The following is an 18,889-nucleotide window of genomic DNA, read 5'->3' on the forward strand; positions in this document are numbered from 1 at the left end:
TCTTTCCAAATCGAGGAGCGTTTCTATGGCAACGACAGGATCTCCTATTGGGAGGCGAGTATCTCATGTTGGATGCACTATTCCTTCTTTATTGCATCCGTCGATCCCTCAAAATGACGAATTAACACAGAAATTGCGTCGCTTTGACATACTATAGGTTCTATGACTTCTCTTTCTAAATCGAGGATTGTTTCTATGGCAACGACAGGATCTCCTATTGGGATTCGAGTATCTCATGTCGGATGCACTATTCCTTATTTATTGCATCCGTCGATCCCTCACAATGATGAATTAACACAGAAATTGCGTCGCTATGAAATACTATAGGTTGTATGACTTCTCTTTCTAAATCGAGGAGCGTTTCTATGGCAACGACAGGATCTCCTATTGGGAGGCGAGTATCTGATGTCGGATGCACCATTACTTCTTTATTGCATCCGTCGATCCCTCACAATGGCGAATTAGCACGGAAATTGCATCGCTATGAAATACAATAGGTTCTTTGACTTCTCTTTCTAAATCGAGGAGTGTTTCAATGGCAGCGTCAGGATCTCCTATTGGTAGGCAAGTATCTCATGGTGGGTGCACTATTCCTTCTTTATTGCATCCGTTGATCCTTCACAATGATGAATTAACACAGAAATTGCGTCGCTATGAAATACTATAGGTTCTATGACTTCTCTTTCTAAATCGATTAGCATTTCTATGGCAACGACAAGATCTCCTATTGGGAGGCGAGTATCTCATGTCGGATGCACTATTCCTTCTTTATTGCATCCGTCGATCCCTCACAATGACGAATTAACACAGAAATTGCGTCGGTATGAAATACTATAGGTTCTATGACTTCTCTTTCTAAATCGAGGTACGATTCTATAACAACGACAGGATCTCCTATTGGGAGGCGAGTATCTCATGTCGGAAGCACTATTCTTTCTTTATTGCATCCGTCGATCCCTCACAATGACGAAGTAACACAGAAGTTGCGTCGCTATGAAATACTATAGGTTGTATGACTTCTCTTTCTAAATCGAGGAGTGTTTCAATGGCAACGACAGGATCTCCAATTGGGAGTCGAGTATCTCATGTCGGATGCAGTATTCCTTCTTTATTGCATCCGTTGATCCCTCACAATTATGAATTAACACAGAAATTTCGTCGCTATGAAATACTATAGGTTCTATGACTTCTCTTTCTAAATTGAGGATCGTTTCTATGGCAACGACAGGATCTCTTATTGGGAGGCGAGTATCTCATGTCGGATGCACTATTCCTTCATTATTGCATCCGTCGATCCCTCACAATGACGAATTAACACAGAAATTGCGTCGCTATGAAATACTATAGGTTCTATGACTTCGCTCTCTAAATCGAGGAACGATCCTATGGCAACTACAGGATCTCCTATTGGGAGGCGAGTATCTCATGTCGGAAGCACTATTCTTTCTTTTTTGCATCCGTCGATCCCTCACAATGACGAAGTAACACAGAAGTTGCGTCGCTATGAAATACTATAGGTTGTATGACTTCTCTTTCTAAATAGAGGAGCGTATCTATGGCAACGACAGGATCTCCTATTTGGAGGCGAGTATCTCATGTCGGAAGCACTATTCCTTCTTTATTGCATCCGTCGATCCCTCACAATGACGAATTAACACAGAAATTGCGTCGCTATGAAATACTATAGGTTCTATGACTTCTCTTTCTAAATCGAGGAACGATCCTATGGCAACGACAGGATCTCCTATTGGGAGGCGAGTATCTCATGTCGGAAGCACTATTCTTACTTTATTGCATCCGTCGATACCTCACAATGACGAAGTAACACAGAAATTGCGTCGCTATGAAATACTATAGGTTGTATGACTTCTCTTTCTAAATCGAGGAGCGTATCTATGGCAACGACAGGATCTCCTATTGGGAGGTGCGTATCTCATGTCGGATGCACTATTCGTTCTTTATTTTATCCGTCGATCATTCACAATGACGAATCAACACAGAAATTACGTCGCTATGAAATACTATAGGTTTTATGACTTCTCTTTCTAAATCGAGGAGCGTTTCTATGGCAACGACAGGATCTCCTATTGGGAGGCGAGTATCTCAAGTCGGATGCACTATTCCCTGTTTATTGCATCCGTCGATCCCTCACAATGACGAATTAACACGGAAATTGCATCGCTATGAAATACTATAGGTTCTATGACTTCTCTATCTAAATCGAGGAACGATCCTGTTGCAAAGACAGGATCTCCTATTACGAGGCGGGTATCTGAAGTCGGATGCACTATTCCTTCTTTATTGCATCCGTCGATCCCTCAAAATGACGAATTAACACAGAAATTGCGTCGCTTTGAGATACTAATGGTTCTATGACTTCTCTTTCTAAATCGAGGAGCGTTTCCATGGCAACGACAGGATCTCCTATTGGGATTCGAGTATCTCATGTCGGATGCACTATTGCGTCCTTATTGCATCCGTCGATCCCTCACAATGATGAATTAACACAGAAATTGCGTCGCTATGAAATACTATAGGTTTTATGACATCTCTTTCTAAATCGAGGAGCGTTTCTATGGCAACGACAGGATCTCCAATTGGGAGGCGAGTATCTCATGTCGGATGCACCATTACTTCTTTACTGCATCCGTCGATCCCTCACAATGGCGAATTAACACGGAAATTGCATCGCTATGAAATACTATAGGTTCTTTGACTTCTCTTTCTAAATCGAGGAGTGTTTCAATGGCAGCGTCAGGATCTCCTATTGGTAGGCAAGTATCTCATGTTGGGTGCACTATTCCTTCTTTATTGCATCCGTTGATCCTTCACAATGATGAATTAACACAGAAATTGCGTCGCTATGAAATACTATAGGTTCTATGACTTCTCTTTCTAAATCGATTAGCATTTCTATGGCAACGACAAGATCTCCTATTGGGAGGCGAGTATCTCATGTCGGATGCACTATTCCTTCTTTATTGCATCCGTCGATCCCTCACAATGACGAATTAACACAGAAATTGCGTCGGTATGAAATACTATAGGTTCTATGACTTCTCTTTCTAAATCGAGGTACGATCCTATAACAACGACAGGATCTCCTATTGGGAGGCGAGTATCTCATGTCGGAAGCACTATTCTTTCTTAATTGCATCCGTCGATCCCTCACAATGACGAAGTAACACAGAAGTTGCGTCGCTATGAAATACTATAGGTTGTATGACTTCTCTTTCTAAATCGAGGAGTGTTTCAATGGCAACGACAGGATCTCCTATTGGGAGGCGAGTATCTCATGTCGGATGCACTATTCCTTCTTTATTGCATCCGTTGATCCCTCACAATTATGAATTAACACAGAAATTTCGTCGCTATGAAATACTATAGGTTCTGTGACTTCTCTTTCTAAATTGAGGATCGTTTCTATGGCAACGACAGGATCTCTTATTGGGAGGCGAGTATCTCATGTCGGATGCACTATTCCTTCTTTATTGCATCCGTCGATCCCTCACAATGACGAATTAACACAGAAATTGCGTCGCTATGAAATACTATAGGTTCTATGACTTCGCTTTCTAAATCGAGGAACGATCCTATGGCAACTACAGGATCTCCTATTGGGAGGCGAGTATCTCATGTCGGAAGCACTATTCTTTCTTTTTTGCATCCGTCGATCCCTCACAATGACGAAGTAACACAGAAGTTGCGTCGCTATGAAATACTATAGGTTGTATGACTTCTCTTTCTAAATAGAGGAGCGTTTGTATGGCAACGACAGGAACTCCTATTGGGAGGCGAGTATCTCATGTCGGAAGCACTATTCCTTCTTTATTGCATCCGTCGATCCCTCACAATGACGAATTAACACAGAAATTGCGTCGCTATGAAATACTATAGGTTCTATGACTTCTCTTTCTAAATCGAGGAACGATCCTATGGCAACGACAGGATCTCCTATTGGGAGGCGAGTATCTCATGTCGGAAGCACTATTCTTACTTTATTGCATCCGTCGATCCCTCACAATGACGAAGTAACACAGAAATTGCGTCGCTATGAAATACTATAGGTTGTATGACTTCTCTTTCTAAATCGAGGAGCGTATCTATGGCAACGACAGGATCTCCTATTGGGAGGCGAGTATCTCATGTCGGATGCACTATTCTTACTTTATTGCATCCGTCGATCCCTCACAATGACGAATTAACACAGAAATGAAGTCGCTATGAAATTCTATAGGTTCTATGACTTCTCTTCCTAAATGGGGGAGCGTTTCTATGGCAACGACAGGATCTCCTATTGGGAGGCGAGTATCTCATGTCGGATGCACTATTCCTTCTTTATTGCATCCGTCGATCCCTCACAATAACGAATTAAAACAGAAATTACGTCGCTATGAATTACTATAGGTTCTATGACTTCTCTTTCTAAATCGAGGAGCGTTTCTATGGCAACGACAGGATCTCCTATTGGGAGGCGAGTATCTCATGTCTAATGCACCATTCCTTCTTTATTGCATCCGTCGATCCCTCACAATGAAGATATAACACAGAAATTGAGTCGCTTTGAGATACTATAGATTCTATGACTTCTCATTCTAAATCGAGGAGCGTTTCTATGGCAACGACAGGATCTCCTATTGGGAGGCGAGTATCTCATGTCGGATGAACTATTCCTTCTTTATTGCATCCGTCGATCCCTCACAATGACGAATTAACACAGAAATTGCGTCGCTATGAAATACTATGGGTTCTATGACTTCTCTTTCTAAATCGAGGAGCGTTTCTATGGCAACGACAGGATCTCCTATTGGGAGGCGAGTATCTCATGTCGGATGCTTTATTCCTTCTTTATTGCATCCGTCGAACCCTCACAATGACGAATTAACACAGAAATTGCGTCGCTATTAAATACTATAGGTTCTATGACTTCCCTTTCTAAATCGAGGAGCGTTTCTATGGCAACGACAGGATCTCCTATTGTGATGCGAGTATCTCATGTCGGATGCACTATTCCTTCTTTATTGCATCCGTCGATCCCTCACAATGACGAATTAACACAGACATTGCGTCGCTATGAAATACTATAGGTTCTATGACATCTCTTTCTAAATGGAGGAGCGTTTCTATGGCAACGACAGGATCTCCTATTGGGAGGCGAGTATCTCATGTCGGATGCACCATTCCTTCTATATTTCATCCGTCGATCCCTCACAATGACGATTTAACACAGAAATTGCATCGCTATCAAATACTATAGGTTCTATGACATCTCATTCTAAATCGAGGAGCGTTTCTATGGCAACGACAGGATCTCCTATTGGGAGGCGAGTATCTCATGTCGGATGCACTATTCCTTCTTTATTGCATCCGTCGATCCCTCACAATGACGAATTAACACAGAAATTGCGTCGCTTTGAGATACTATAGGTTCTATGACTTCTCTTTCTAAATCGAGGAGCGTTTCTATGGCAACGACAGGATCTCCTATTGGGATTCGAGTATCTCTCGTCGGATGCACTATTCCTTCTTCATTGCATCCGTCGATCCCTCACAATGATGAATTAACACAGAAATTGCGTCGCTATGAAATACTATCGGTTCTATGACTTCTCTTTCTAAATCGAGGAGCGTTTCTATGGCAACGACAGGATCTCCAATTGGGAGGCGAGTATCTCATGTCGGATGCACCATTACTTCTTTATTGCATCCGTCGATCCCTCACAATGACGAATTAACACGGAAATTGCATTGCTATGAAATACTATAGGTTCTTTGACTTCTCTTTCTAAATCGAGGAGTGTTTCAATGGCAACGACAGGATCTCCTATTGGGAGGCAAGTATCTCATGTCGGGTACACTATTCCTTCTTTATTGCATCCGTTGATCCCTCACAATGATGAATTAACACGGAAATTGCGTCGCTATGAAATACTATAGGTTCTATGCCTTCTCTTTCTAAATCGAGAAACGATCCTATGGCAACGACAGGATCTCGTATTGGGTAGCGAGTATCTCATGTCGGATGCACTATTCCTTCTTTATTGCATTCGTCGATACCTCACAATGACGAATTAACACAGAATTTGCGTCGCTATGAAATACTATAGGTTCTATGCCTTCTCTTTCTAAATCGAGGAACGATCCTATGGCAACGACAGGATCTCCTATTGGGAGGCGAGTATCTCATGTCGGAAGCACTATTCTTTCTTTATTGCATCCGTCGATCCCTCACAATGCCAAATTAACGCGGAAATTGCATCGCTATGAAATACTATAGGTTCTATGACTTCTCTATCTAAATCGAGGAACGATCGTATGGCAACGACAGGATCTCCTATTACGAGGCGAGTATCTCAAGTCGGATGCACTATTCCTTCTTTATAGCATCCGTCGATCCCTCACAATGACGAATTAACACAGACATTGCGTCGCTATGAAATACTATAGGTTCTATGACATCTCTTTCTAAATGGAGGAGCGTTTCTATGGCAACGACAGGATCTCCTATTGGGAGGCGAGTATCTCATGTCGGATGCACCATTCCTTCTATATTTCATCCGTCGATCCCTCACAATGACGAATTAACACAGAAATTGCATCGCTATCAAATACTATAGGTTCTATGACATCTCATTCTAAATCGAGGAGCGTTTCTATGGCAACGACAGGATCTCCTATTGGGAGGCGAGTATCTCATGTCGGATGCACTATTCCTTCTTTATTGCATCCGTCGATCCCTCACAATGACGAATTAACACAGAAATTGCGTCGCTTTGAGATACTATAGGTTCTATGACTTCTCTTTCTAAATCGAGGAGCGTTTCTATGGCAACGACAGGATCTCCTATTGGGATTCGAGTATCTCTCGTCGGATGCACTATTCCTTCTTCATTGCATCCGTCGATCCCTCACAATGATGAATTAACACAGAAATTGCGTCGCTATGAAATACTATCGGTTCTATGACTTCTCTTTCTAAATCGAGGAGCGTTTCTATGGCAACGACAGGATCTCCAATTGGGAGGCGAGTATCTCATGTCGGATGCACCATTACTTCTTTATTGCATCCGTCGATCCCTCACAATGACGAATTAACACGGAAATTGCATTGCTATGAAATACTATAGGTTCTTTGACTTCTCTTTCTAAATCGAGGAGTGTTTCAATGGCAACGACAGGATCTCCTATTGGGAGGCAAGTATCTCATGTCGGGTACACTATTCCTTCTTTATTGCATCCGTTGATCCCTCACAATGATGAATTAACACGGAAATTGCGTCGCTATGAAATACTATAGGTTCTATGCCTTCTCTTTCTAAATCGAGAAACGATCCTATGGCAACGACAGGATCTCGTATTGGGTAGCGAGTATCTCATGTCGGATGCACTATTCCTTCTTTATTGCATTCGTCGATACCTCACAATGACGAATTAACACAGAATTTGCGTCGCTATGAAATACTATAGGTTCTATGCCTTCTCTTTCTAAATCGAGGAACGATCCTATGGCAACGACAGGATCTCCTATTGGGAGGCGAGTATCTCATGTCGGAAGCACTATTCTTTCTTTATTGCATCCGTCGATCCCTCACAATGCCAAATTAACGCGGAAATTGCATCGCTATGAAATACTATAGGTTCTATGACTTCTCTATCTAAATCGAGGAACGATCGTATGGCAACGACAGGATCTCCTATTACGAGGCGAGTATCTCAAGTCGGATGCACTATTCCTTCTTTATAGCATCCGTCGATCCCTCACAACGACGAATTAACACAGAAATTGCGTCGCTATGAAATACTATAGGTTCTATGACTTCTCTCTCTAAATCGAGGAGCGTTTCTATGGCAACGACAGGATCTCCTATTGGGAGGCGAGTATCTCATGTCGGATGCACTATTCCTTCTTTATTGCATCCGTCGATCCCTCACAATAACGAATTAAAACAGAAATTACGTCGCTATGAAATACTATATGTTCTATGACTTCTCTTTCTAAATCGAGGAGCGTTTCTATGGCAACGACAAGATCTCCTATTGGGAGGCGAGTATCTCATGTCTAATGCACCATTCCTTCTATATTGCATCCGTCGATCCCTCACAATTACGAATTAACACAGAAATTGCATCGCTATCAAATACTATAGGTTCTATGACTTCTCATTCTAAATCGAGGAGCGTTTCTATGGCAACGACAGGATCTCCTATTGGGAGGCGAGTATCTCATGTCGGATGCACTATTCCTTATTTATTGCATCCGTCGATCCCTCACAATGACGAATTAACACAGAAATTGCGTCGCTATGAAATACTATAGGTTCTATGACTTCTCTTTCTAAATCGAGGAGCGTTTCTATGGCAACGACAGGATCTCCTATTGGGAGGCGAGTATCTCATGTCGGATGCACTATTCCTTATTTATTGCATCCGTCGATCCCTCACAATGACGAATTAACATGGAAATTGCATCGCTATGAAATACTATAGGTTCTATGACTTCTCTATCTAAATCGAGGAACGATCCTGTGGCAACGACAGGATCTCCTATTACGAGGCGAGTATCTCAAGTCGGATGCACTATTCCTTCTTTATTGCATCCGTCGATCCCTCACAATGACGAATTAACACAGAAATTGCGTCGCTATTAAATACTATAGGTTCTATGATTTCTCTTTCTAAATCGAGGAGCGTTTCTATAGCAACGACAGGATCTCCTATTGGGAGGCGAGTATCTCATGTCGGATGCACTATTCCTTCTTTATTGCATTCGTCGATACCTCACAATGACGAATTAACACAGAATTTGCGTCGCTATGAAATACTATAGGTTCTATGCCTTGTCTTTCTAAATCGAGAAACGATCCTATGGCAACGACAGGATCTCGTATTGGGTAGCGAGTATCTCATGTCGGATGCACTATTCCTTTTTTATTGCATCCGTCGATCCCTCACAATGACGAATTAACACAGAAATTGCGTCGCTATGAAATACTATAGGTTCTATGACTTCTCTTTCTAAATCGAGGAGCGTTTCTATGGCAACGACAGGATCTCCTATTGGGAGGCGAGTATCTCATGTCGGATGCACTATTCCTTATTTATTGCATCCGTCGATCCCTCACAATGACGAATTAACATGGAAATTGCATCGCTATGAAATACTATAGGTTCTATGACTTCTCTATCTAAATCGAGGAACGATCCTGTGGCAACGACAGGATCTCCTATTACGAGGCGAGTATCTCAAGTCGGATGCACTATTCCTTCTTTATTGCATCCGTCGATCCCTCACAATGACGAAATAACACGGAAATTGCATCGCTATGAAATACTATAGGTTCTTTGACTTCTCTTTCTAAATCGAGGAGCGTTTCTATGGCAACGACTGGATCTCCTATTGGGATTCGAGTATCTCATGTCGGATGCACTATTCCTTCTTTATTGCATCCTTCGATCCCTCACAATGATGAATTAACACAGAAATTGCGTCGCTATGAAATACTATAGGTTCTATGACTTCTCTTTCTAAATCGAGGAGCGTTTCTATGGCAACGACAGGATCTCCTATTGGGAGGCGAGTATCTCATGTCGGATGCACCATTACTTCTTTATTGCATCCGTCGATCCCTCACAATGGCGAATTTACACGGAAATTGCATCGCTGTGAAATACCATAGGTTCTTTGACTTCTCTTTCTAAATCGAGGAGTGTTTCAATGGCAACGACAGGATCTCCTATTGGGAGGCAAGTATCTCATGTCGGGTGCACTATTCCTTCTTTATTGCATCCGTTGATCCCTCACAATGATGAATTAACACAGAAGTTGCGTCGCTATGAAATACTATAGGTTGTATGTCTTCTCTTTCTAAATAGAGGAGCGTGTCTATGGCAACGAGAGCATCTCCTATTGGGAGGCGAGTATCTCATGTCCGATGCACCATTCCTTCTTTATTGCATCCGTCGATCCCTCACAATGACGAATTAACACAGAAATTACGTCGCTATAAAATACTACAGGTTCTATGACTTCTCTTTCTAAATCGAGGAGCGTTTCTATGGCACCGACAGGATCTCCTATTGGGAGGCGAGTATCTCATGTCGGATGCACTATTCCTTCTTTATTGCATCCGTCGATCCCTCGCAATGACGAATTAACACAGAAATTGCGTCGCTATGAAATAATATAGGTTCTATGTCTTCTCTTTCTAAATCGAGGAGTGTTTCAATGGCAACGACAGGATCTCCTATTGGGAGGCAAGTATCTCATGTCGGGTACACTATTCCTTCTTTATTGCATCCGTTGATCCCTCACAATGATGAATTAACACGGAAATTGCGTCGCTATGAAATACTATAGGTTCTATGAATTCTCTTTCTAAATCGAGGAGCGTATCTATGGCAACGACAGGATCTCCTATTGGGAGGCGAGTATCTCATGTCGGATGCACTATTCCTTCTTTATTGCATCCGTCCATCCCTCACAATGACGAATTAACACAGAAATTGCGTTGCTATGAAATACTATAAGTTCAATGACTTCTCTTTCTAAATCGAGGAACGATCCTATGGCAACGACAGGATCTCCTATTGGGAGGCGAGTATCTCATGTCGGAAGCACTATTCTTTCTTTATTGCATCCGTCGATCCCTCACAATGCCAAATTAACGCGGAAATTGCATCGCTATGAAATACTATAGGTTCTATGACTTCTCTATCTAAATCGAGGAACGATCGTATGGCAACGACAGGATCTCCTATTACGAGGCGAGTATCTCAAGTCGGATGCACTATTCCTTCTTTATAGCATCCGTCGATCCCTCACAACGACGAATTAACACAGAAATTGCGTCGCTATGAAATACTATAGGTTCTATGACTTCTCTCTCTAAATCGAGGAGCGTTTCTATGGCAACGACAGGATCTGTTATTGGGAGGCGAGTATCTCATGTCGGATGCACTATTCCTTCTTTATTGCATCCGTCGATCCCTCACAATAACGAATTAAAACAGAAATTACGTCGCTATGAAATACTATATGTTCTATGACTTCTCTTTCTAAATCGAGGAGCGTTTCTATGGCAACGACAAGATCTCCTATTGGGAGGCGAGTATCTCATGTCTAATGCACCATTCCTTCTATATTGCATCCGTCGATCCCTCACAATTACGAATTAACACAGAAATTGCATCGCTATCAAATACTATAGGTTCTATGACTTCTCATTCTAAATCGAGGAGCGTTTCTATGGCAACGACAGGATCTCCTATTGGGAGGCGAGTATCTCATGTCGGATGCACTATTCCTTCTTTACTGCATCCGTCGATCCCTCACAATGACGAATTAACACAGAAATTGCGTCGCTATGAAATACTATAGGTTCTACGACTTCTCTTTCCAAATCGAGGAGCGTTTCTATGGCAACGACAAGATCTCCTATTGGGAGGCGAGTATCTCATGTCGGATGCACTATTCCTTCTTTATTGCATCCGTCGATCCCTCACAATGACGAATTAACACACTAATTGCGTCGCTATTAAATACTATAGGTTCTATGACTTCTCTTTCTAAATCGAGGAACGATCCTATGGCAACGACAGGATCTCCTGTTGTGAGGCGAGTATCTCATGTCGGATGCACTATTCCTTCTTCATTGCCTCCGTCGACCCCTCACAATGACGAATTAACACAGAAATTGCGTCGCTATGAAATACTATAGGTTCTATGACTTCTCTTTCTAAATCGAGGAGCGTTTCTATGGCAACGACAGGATCTCCTATTGGGCGGCGAGTATCTGATGTCGGATACAACATTCCTTCTTTATTGCATCCGTCGATCCCTCACAATGACGAATTAACACAGAAATTGCATCGCTATCAAATATTATAGGTTCTATGACTTCTCATTCTAAATCGAGGAGCGTTTCTATGGCAACGACAGGATCTCCTATCGGGAGGCGAGTATCTCATGTCGGATGCACTATTCCTTCTTTATTGCATCCGTCGATCCGTCACAATGACGAATTAACATAGAAATTGCGTCGCTTTGAAATACTATAGGTTCTATGACTTCTCTTTCTAAATCGAGGAGCGTTTCTATGGCAACGACAGGATCTCCTATTGGGAGGCGAGTATCTCATGTCGGATGCACTATTCCTTCTTTATTGCATCCGTCGACCCCTCACAATGACGAATTAACACAGAAATTGCGTCGCTATTAAATACTATAGGTTCTATGACTTCTCTTTCTACATCGAGGAGCGTTGCTATGGCAACGACAGGATCTCCTATTGTGAGGCGAGTATCTCATGTCGGAAGCACTATTCTTACTTTATTGCATCCGTCGATCCCTCACAATGACGAATTAACACAGAAATTGCTTCGCTATGAAATACTATAGGTTCTACGACTTCTCTTTCCAAATCGAGGAGCGTTTCTATGGCAACGACAAGATCTCCTATTGGGAGGCGAGTATCTCATGTCGGATGCACTATTCCTTGTTTATTGCATCCGTCGATCCCTCACAATGACGAATTATCACAGTAATTGCGTCGCTATTAAATACTATAGGTTCTATGACTTCTCTTTAAAAATCGAGGAACGATCCTATGGCAACGACAGGATTTCCTGTTGTGAGGCGAGTATCTCATGTCGGATGCACTATTCCTTCTTTATTGCCTCCGTCGACCCGTCACAATGACGAATTAACACAGAAATTGCGTCGCTATGAAATACTATAGGTTCTATGACTTCTCTTTCTAAATCGAGGAGCGTTTCTATGGCAACGACAGGATCTCCTATTGGGCGGCGAGTATCTGATGTCGGATACAACATTCCTTCTTTATTGCATCCGTCGATCCCTCACAATGACGAATTAACACAGAAATTGCATCGCTATCAAATACTATAGGTTCTATGACTTCTCATTCTAAATCGAGGAGCGTTTCTATGGCAACGACAGGATCTCCTATCGGGAGGCGAGTATCTCATGTCGGATGCACTATTCCTTCTTTATTGCATCCGTCGATCCGTCACAATGACGAATTAACATAGAAATTGCGTCGCTTTGAAATACTATAGGTTCTATGACTTCTCTTTCTAAATCGAGGAGCGTTTCTATGGCAACGACAGGATCTCCTATTGGGAGGCGAGTATCTCATGTCGGATGCACTATTCCTTCTTTATTGCATCCGTCGACCCCTCACAATGACGAATTAACACAGAAATTGCGTCGCTATTAAATACTATAGGTTCTATGACTTCTCTTTCTACATCGAGGAGCGTTGCTATGGCAACGACAGTATCTCCTATTGTGAGGCGAGTATCTCATGTCGGATGCACTATTCCTTCGTTATTGCAACCGTCGATACCTCACAATGACGAATTAACACAGAAATTGCGTCGCTATGAAATACTATAGGTTCTATGACTTCTCTTTGTAAATCGAGGAGCGTTTCTATGGCAACGACAGGACCTCCTATTGGGAGGCGAATATCTCACGTCGGATACACTATTCCTTCTTTATTGCATCCGTCGATCCCTCACAATGACGAATTAATAGAGAAATTGCGTCGCTATGAAACACTATAGGTTCTATGACTTCTCTTTCTAAATCGAGAAACGATCCTATGGCAACGACAGGATCTCCTATTGGGAGGCGAGTATCTCATGTCGGATGCACTATTCCTTCTTTATTGCATCCGTCGATCCCTCACAATGACGAATTAACACAAAAATTGCGTCGCTATGAAATACTATAGGTTCTATGACTTCTCTTTCTAAATCGAGGAGCGTTTCTATAGCAACAACAGGATCTCCTATTGGGAGGCGAGTATCTCATGTCGGATGCACTATTCCTTCTTTATTGCATCCGTCGATCCCTCACAATGACGAATTAACACGGAAATTGCATCGCTATGAAATACTATAGGTTCTATGACTTCTCTATCTAAATCGAGGAACGATCCTGTGGCAACGACAGGATCTCCCATTACGAGGCGAGTATCTCAAGTCGGATGCACTATTCCTTCTTTATTGCATCCGTCGATCCCTCACAATGACGAATTAACACGGAAATTGCATCGCTATGAAATACTATAGGTTCTTTGACTTCTCTTTCTAAATCGAGGAGCGTTTCTATGGCAACGACAGGATCTCCTATTGGGAGGCGAGTATCTCATGTCGGATGCACTATTCCTTCTTTATTGCATCCGTCGATCCCTCACAATGACGAATTAACACAGAAATTGCGTCGCTATTAAATACTATAGGTTCTATGATTTCTCTTTCTAAATCGAGGAGCGTTTCTATAGCAACGACAGGATCTCCTATTGGGAGGCGAGTATCTCATGTCGGATGCACTATTCCTTCTTTATTGCATTCGTCGATACCTCACAATGACGAATTAACACAGAATTTGCGTCGCTATGAAATACTATAGGTTCTATGCCTTCTCTTTCTAAATCGAGCAACGATCCTATGGCAACGACAGGATCTCGTATTGGGTAGCGAGTATCTCATGTCGGATGCACTATTCCTTTTTTATTGCATCCGTCGATCCCTCACAATGACGAATTAACACAGAAATTGCGTCGCTATGAAATACGATAGGTTCTATGACTTCTCTTTCTAAATCGAGGAGCGTTTCTATGGCAACGACAGGATCTCCTATTGGGAGGCGAGTATCTCATGTCGGATGCACTATTCCTTATTTATTGCATCCGTCGATCCCTCACAATGACGAATTAACATGGAAATTGCATCGCTATGAAATACTATAGGTTCTATGACTTCTCTATCTAAATCGAGGAACGATCCTGTGGCAACGACAGGATCTCCTATTACGAGGCGAGTATCTCAAGTCGGATGCACTATTCCTTCTTTATTGCATCCGTCGATCCCTCACAATGACGAAATAACACGGAAATTGCATCGCTATGAAATACTATAGGTTCTTTGACTTCTCTTTCTAAATCGAGGAGCGTTTCTATGGCAACGACAGGATCTCCTATTGGGATTCGAGTATCTCATGTCGGATGCACTATTCCTTCTTTATTGCATCCTTCGATCCCTCACAATGATGAATTAACACAGAAATTGCGTCGCTATGAAATACTATAGGTTCTATGACTTCTCTTTCTAAATCGAGGAGCGTTTCTATGGCAACGACAGGATCTCCTATTGGGAGGCGAGTATCTCATGTCGGATGCACCATTACTTCTTTATTGCATCCGTCGATCCCTCACAATGGCGAATTTACACGGAAATTGCATCGCTGTGAAATACCATAGGTTCTTTGACTTCTCTTTCTAAATCGAGGAGTGTTTCAATGGCAACGACAGGATCTCCTATTGGGAGGCAAGTATCTCATGTCGGGTGCACTATTCCTTCTTTATTGCATCCGTTGATCCCTCACAATGATGAATTAACACAGAAGTTGCGTTGCTATGAAATACTATAGGTTGTATGTCTTCTCTTTCTAAATAGAGGAGCGTGTCTATGGCAACGAGAGCATCTCCTATTGGGAGGCGAGTATCTCATGTCCGATGCACCATTCCTTCTTTATTGCATCCGTCGATCCCTCACAATGACGAATTAACACAGAAATTACGTCGCTATAAAATACTACAGGTTCTATGACTTCTCTTTCTAAATCGAGGAGCGTTTCTATGGCACCGACAGGATCTCCTATTGGGAGGCGAGTATCTCATGTCGGATGCACTATTCCTTCTTTATTGCATCCGTCGATCCCTCACAATGCCGAATTAACACGGAAATTACGTCGCTATGAAATACTATAGGTTCTATGACTTCTATTTCTAAATCGAGGAGCGTTTCTATGGCAACGACAGGATCTCCTATTGGGAGGCGAGTATCTCATGTCTAGTGCACCATTCCTTCTTTATTGCATCCGTCGATCCCTCACAATGACGAATTAACACAGAAATTGCATCGATATCAAATACTATAGGTTCTATGACTTCTCTTTCTAAATCGAGGAGCGTTTCTATGGCAACGACAGGACCTCCTATTGGGAGGCGAGTATCTCATGTCGGATGCACCATTCCTTCTTTATTGCATCCGTCGATCCTTCACAATGACGAATTAACACAGAAATTGCATCGCTATCAAATACTATAGGTTCTATGACTACTCATTCTAAATCGAAGAGCGTTTCTATGGCAACGACAGGATCTCCTATTGGGAGGCGAGTATCCCATGTCGGATGCAATATTCCTTCTTTATTGCATCCGTCGATCCCTCACAATGACGAATTAACACAGAAATTGCGTCGCTATGAAACACTATAGGTTCTATGACTTCTCTTTCTAAATCGAGAAACTATCCTATGGCAACGACAGGATCTCCTATTGGGAGGCAAGTATCTCATGTCGGATGCACTATTCCTTCTTTATTGCATCCGTCGATCCCTCACAATGACGAATTAACACAGAAATTGCGTCGCTTTGAGATACTATATATTCTATGACTTCTCTTTCTAAGTCGAGGAGCGTTTCTATGGCAACGACAGCATCTCCTATTGGGATTCGAGTATCTCACGTCGGATGCACTATTCCTTCTTTATTGCATCCATCGATCCCTCACAATGACGAATTAACACAGAAATTGCGTCGCTAAGAGATAGTATAGGTTCTATGACTTCTCTTTCTAAATCGAGGAGCGTTTCTATGGCAACGACAGGATCTCCTATTGGGAGGCGAGTATCTCATGTCGGTTGCATTATTCCTTCTTTATTGCATCCGTCGATCCTTCACAATGACGAATTAACACAGAAATTGAGTCGCTTTGAGATACTATAGGTTCTATGATTTCTCTTTCTAAATCGAGGAGCGTTTCTATGCCAACGACAGGATCTCCTATTGGGATTCGAGTATCTCATGTCGGATGCACTATTCCTTCTTTATTGCATCCGTCGATCCCTCACAATGATGAATTAACACAGAAATTGCGTCGCTATGATATACTATAGGTTCTATGACTTCTCTTTCTAAATCGAGGAGCGTTTCTATGGCAACGACAGGATCTACTATTAGGAGGCGAGTATCTCATGTCGGAAGCACTATCCCTTCTTTATTGCATCCGTCAATCTCTCACAATGAAGAATTAACACAGAAATTGCGTCGCTATGAAACACTATAGGTTCTATGACTTCTCTTCCTAAATCGAGAAACGATCCTATGGCAACGACAGGATCTCCTATTGGGAGGAGAATATCTCATGTCGGATGCACTATTCCTTCTTTATTGCATCCGTCGAACCCTCACAATGACGAATTAACACAGAAATTACGTCGCTATGAAATACTATAAGTTCTACGACTTCTCTTTCTAAATCGAGGAGCGTTTCTATGGCAACGACAGGATCTCCAATTGGGAGGCGAGTATCTCATGTCGGATGCACCATTACTTCTTTATTGCATCCGTCGATCCCTCAAAATGACGAATTAACACGGAAATTGCATTGCCATGAAATACTATAGGTTCTTCGACTTCTCTTTCTAAATCGAGGAGTGTTTCAATGGCAACGACAGGATCTCCTATTGGGAGGCAAGTATCACATGTCGGGTGCACTATTCCTTCTTTATTGCATCCGTTGATCCCTCACAATGATAAATTAACACAGAAATTGCGTCGCTATGAAATACTATAGGTTCTATGACTTCTCTTTCTAAATCGAGGCGCGTTTCTATGGCAAGGAGAGGATCTCCTATTGGGAGGCGAGTATCTCATGTCGGATGCACTATTCCTTCTTTATTGCATCCGTCGATCCCTCACAATGATGAATTAACACAGAAATTGCGTCGCTATGAAATACTATAGGTTCTATGACTTCTCTTTCTAAATCGAGGAGCGTTTCTATGGCAACGACAGGATCTCCTATTGGGAGGCGAGTATCTCATGTCGGATGCACCATTACTTCTTTATTGCATCCGTCGATCATTCACAATTCCGAATTTACACGGAAATTGCATCGCTGTGAAATACTATAGGTTCTTTGACTTCTCTTTCTAAATCGAGGAGTGTTTCAATGGCAACGACAGGATCTCCTATTTGGAGGCAAGTATCTCATGTCGGGTGCACTATTCCTTCTTTATTGCATCCGTTGATCCCTCACAATGATGAATTAACACAGAAATTGCGTCCCTATGAAATACTATAGGTTCTATGACTTCTCTTTCTAAATCGAGGAGCGTTTCTATGGCAACGACAGGATCTCCTATTGGGGGGCGAGTATCTCATGTCGGATGCACTATTCCTTCTTTATTGCATCCGTCGATCCCTCACAATGACGAATTAACACAGAAATTGCGTCGCTATGAAACACTATAGGTTCTATGACTTCTCATTCAAAATCGAGGAACGATCCTATGGCAACGACAGGATCTCCTATTGCGAGGCGAGTATCTCATGTCGGAAGCACTAATCTTTCTTTATTGCATCCGTCGATCCCTCACAATGACGAAGTAACACAGAAGTTGCGTCGCTATGAAATACTATAGGTTGTATGACTTCTCTTTCTAATTAGAGGAGCGTGTCTATGGCAACGAGAGCATCTCCTATTGGGATGCGAGTATCTCATGTCGGATGCACTATTCCTTCTTTATTGCATCCGTCGATCCCTCACAATGACGAATTAACACAGAAATTACGTCGCTATAAAATACTACAGGTTCTATGACTTCTCTTTCTAAATCGAGCAGCGTTTCTATGGCACCGACAGGATCTCCTATTGGGAGGCGAGTATCTCATGTCGGATGCACTATTCCTTCTTTATTGCATCCGTCGATCCCTCACAATGCCGAATTAACACGGAAATTGCATCGCTATGAAATACTATAGGTTCTATGACTTCTCAATCTAAATCGAGGAGC

The sequence above is a fragment of the Schistocerca cancellata genome, chromosome 1 (genome assembly GCF_023864275.1).
Source record: "Schistocerca cancellata isolate TAMUIC-IGC-003103 chromosome 1, iqSchCanc2.1, whole genome shotgun sequence".
NCBI lineage: Eukaryota > Metazoa > Arthropoda > Insecta > Orthoptera > Acrididae > Schistocerca > Schistocerca cancellata.